At 39.4% G+C, this 4,157-nt stretch overlaps 1 pseudogene across 1 annotated transcript; it reads left to right on the top strand.

Moving 5' to 3' along the window:
• Positions 1–1,897: 1,897 nt before the first annotated feature.
• Positions 1,898–2,749, top strand: LOC307062211 (large ribosomal subunit protein eL6-like; annotated as a pseudogene). The gene has a single exon. The product of its transcript is annotated as a large ribosomal subunit protein eL6-like (transcript).
• Positions 2,750–4,157: the final 1,408 nt, after the last annotated feature.

Below are 4,157 nucleotides of genomic sequence, written 5' to 3'. Positions count from 1 at the left end.
ATGTACACAATGGAATACTACTCAGGCATTAAAAAGAATGAAATAATGCCATTTGCAGCAACATGGATGGACCTGGAGATTATCATACTAAGTAAAGTGAGTCAGACAGAGAAAGACAAATATCATATGATATCACTTATATGTGGAATCTTTAAAAAGTGATACAAACGAACTTATTTATAAAACAGAAGTAGACTCACAGACTTAGAAAACAAACTTATGGTTACCAAAGGGGAAAGGTGAGGGGGAGGGATAAACTGGGAGTTTGGGATTGACATACACACTACACTATATTTAAAATAGATAACCAACAAGGACCTACTGTATAGCACAGGGAACTCTGTTCCATATTCTATAATAACCTAAATGGGAAAAGAATTTGAAAAAGAATAGATATATGTATATGTATAACTGAATCACTTTGCTGTACACCTGAAACTAACACAACATTGTAAATCAGCTATAATCCAATATAAAATAAAAAGTTTTTCTAAAAAGGCAATAAAAAATTAAAAGTTACAAACAAATATTTTCAAAAGCAGAATTACACCCATTATTTTATGGGGGAAAATTATATTTGCATAATGTGGCATGTTAGTATTTTTAGTACATTTTAGTATATTTGAAGAGACGTGAAATGAGGTCCCAATTAAGAGGGCAGACACACGGCTTCAAAAGTCTCAAAAATCTCAAAACTGCACTGGACCATACAACCCAGCAATCCCACTGCTGGGCATATACCCTGAGAAAACCATAATTCAAAAAGTGCCATATACCACAATGTTCATTGCAGCTCTATTTACAATAGACAGGACATGGAAGCAACCCAAGTGTCCATCCATCAACAGATGAATGGATAAAGAAGATGTGGTGCATATACACAATGGAATATTACTCAGCCATAAAAAGAAATGAAATTGAGTTATTTGTAGTGAGGTGGTTGGACCTAGAGTCTGTCATACAGAGTGAAGTAAGTCAGAAAGGGAAAAACAAATACCGTATGCTAACACATATATATGGAATCTAAAAAAAAAAAGGTTATGAAGAACCTAGGGGCAGGACAGGAGTAAAGACACAGACGTAGAGAATGGACTTGAGCACATGGGGACAGGGAAGGGTAAGCTGGGACGAAGTGAGAGAGTGGCATGGACTTATATATGCTACCAAATGTAAAGTAGATAGCTAGTGGGAAGCAGCTGCATAGCACAGGGAGATCAGCTCAGTGCTTTGTGATCACCTAGAGGGGTGGGATAGGGAAGGTGGGAGGGAGACGCAAGAGGGAGGAGATATGGTGATATATGTATATGTATAGCTGATTCACTTTGTTATAAAGCAGAAACTAACACACCATTGTAAAGCAATTATACTCCAATAAAGATGTTAAAAAACAAAACAAAACTGCACCAGCCTGAAGTTGTAACTTGTCCTCTTGACTCCCATGAGGTTCAGAGTTTATGCCCTGGGAAGATTCCCAACCATGGCAACCTTTTCCCCTTCCTCTCACCAGCTTCTCCATCATCTCATCACCCTCCCTCAGCCCTCGCTTTCAGCTTGACCCTTCTGCCCCTGGCACTTCACCTTCTGCGTTCCAGTCTTAACATTCACTCAGCAACAAAGGTGGGCTTATCTGGAGGTCTCTGGGAAAACCAGACACAGCATTTCTGGTGGAGAGAGGAAAAGCCAAGAAAAATGACACAGTAGAATTCCAACTCACAGAAGACCAGGTGCCCTCCCTTAGAGGTTCACAGGTCTGGGCAGAAGAAAGTCTAGCTAACATCCCACCCAAGCAGAATACACATTCTTTTCAATTGCACATGGAACAATCTCCAGGATAGATCACATACTAGGCCACAAAACAAGTCTCAATAATTTAAGAGCCTTTCTCCCCTCTTGCAAGATGGTGGGTGAAAAGGCTGAGAAACCAGATACTAAGGAGAAAAAACCTGAAGCCAAGAAGGCTGATGCTGGTGGCAAGGTTAAAAAGGTGAAGCAGGTTAAGAAGGGAAGCCCCACTGCAGCCGAAACCCTGTCCTGGTCAGAGGAATTGGCAAATATTCCCAATCGGCTATGTATTCCAGAAAGGCCTTGTACAAGAGGAAGTATTCAGCAGCCAAATCCAAGGTTGAAAAGAAAAAGAAGGTGAAGGTCCTTGCTACTGTCACAAAACCAGTAGGTGGTGACAAGAATGGTGGTTAACCCAGGTGGTTAAACTTCACAAAATGCCTGGGTATTATCCTACTGAGGATGTGCCTCGAAAGCTGTTGAGTCATTGCAAAAAAAACCTTCAGTAAGCATGTGAGAAAACTGCGAGCTAGCATCACTCCTGGGACCATTCTGATTATCCTCACTGGGCACCACAGAGGCAAGAGGGTCATTTCCTGAAGCAGCTGAGCAGTGGCTTGCTACTTGTGACTGGGCCTCTGTCTCTCAATCAAGTTCCTCTGCGGAGAACACCCTAGAAATTTGTCATTGCCACTTCCACCAAAATTGATATCAGTGGTGTGAAAATCCCAGAACATCTCACTGATGCTTACTTCAAGAAGAGGAAACTGCGTAAGCCCAGGCATGAGGAAGGTGAGTTCTTCGACAGAGAGAGAAATACGAGATTACAGAGCAGCGGAATGTTGATCAGAAAGCTGTGGACTCACAAATTCTGTGAAGAATCAAAGCTGTTCCTCAACTCCAGGGCTACCTCCGCTCTGTGTTTGCTCTTACAAACAGAATTTATCCTCACAAAGTAGTGCTCTAAACTTCTTACAAAGAACCTAATTAAATAATTTGGTCCAAAAAAAATAGTTTAAGAGGATTGAAATCATATCAAGTATCTTTCCTGACCACAACAGTATGAGGCTAGAAATTAACAAGAAACAAACTGCAAAATACACAAACATGTGGAGGCTAAACAATATGATACTAAACAACTAATGAGTCACTGGAAAAATCAAAGAGGAAATTAAAAAGTACCTGGACCCTGGGACTTCCCTGGTGGCACAGTGGTTAAGAATCTGCCTCCCAATGCAAGGGACACGGGTTCAATGTCTGGTCCGTGAAGATCCCACATGCCGCAGAGCAACTAAGCCCATGCACCACAACTACTGAGCCTGTGCCCTAGAGCCCACGAGCCACAACTACTGAGCCCGTGCTCCCCAACAAGAGAAGCCACCGCAATGAGAAGCCCATGCACTGCAATGAAGAGTAGACCCTGCTCTCTGCAACTAGTGAAAGCCCGTATGCTGCAGCAAAGACCCAGTGCAGCCAAAAATAAATTTTTAAAATAATAATTAAAAAAATTTTTTTAAAAGATATGTGGAGACAAATGAAAATGAAAAGACAATGAACCAAAATCTATGGGACACAGCAAAAGCAGTTCTAAGAGGAAGTTTATAGCAATACAATCCTACCTCAGGAAACAAGAAAAATCTCGAATAGACTATTTAACCTTACACCCAAAGGAACTAGGAAAAGAAGAACAAACAAAACCTAAAGTTATTAGAAGGAAAGAAATAATAAAGATCAGAATGGAAACAAATGAAATAGAAACTAGAAAAAAAAGAAAAGTAAGAAAGAAGACCCAAATAAATGAAATCAGAAATGAAAGAGAGGTTACAACTGACAGCACAGAAATACAAAGGATCATAAGAGATTACTACCAGCAATTATACACCAATAAAATAGACAACCTAGAAGAAATGAATAAATTCCTAGAAATGTACAATCTCCTAAGACAGAAACGGGAAGAAATAGAAAATATGAAACAAAATGCCATTAATGAAATCAAATTAGTAATTTAAAAAACTCCCAAGAAACAAAAGTCCAGGACCAGATGGCTTCAAGGGTGAATTCTACCAAATATTTACAGAAGAGTTAACATATAACCTTCTCAAATTATTCCAAAAACTTGAAGAGGAATGAAAGCTTCTGAACTTATTCTACAAGGTCAGCAATGACCCTGATATCAAAATGAAAGACATCACAAAAAAGGAAAATTAAAGGTCAATATCACTGATGAACATGATGCAAAAATCCTCAATATACCAAAACCAAATGCAACAACACATTGGATCATACATCATGGTCAAATCTGAAAATCAATCAATGTGATACACCACATTAACAAACTGAAGAACAAAAATCATATGACCATCTCAATAGATGCA

The sequence above is a fragment of the Hyperoodon ampullatus genome, assembly GCF_949752795.1.
Source record: "Hyperoodon ampullatus genome assembly, chromosome: 13".
In the NCBI taxonomy this organism is placed as follows: Eukaryota; Metazoa; Chordata; class Mammalia; order Artiodactyla; family Ziphiidae; genus Hyperoodon; species Hyperoodon ampullatus.
The sequence above is the reverse complement of the archived record's forward strand: the minus strand, read 5'-3'. Positions and strand labels throughout refer to the sequence as shown.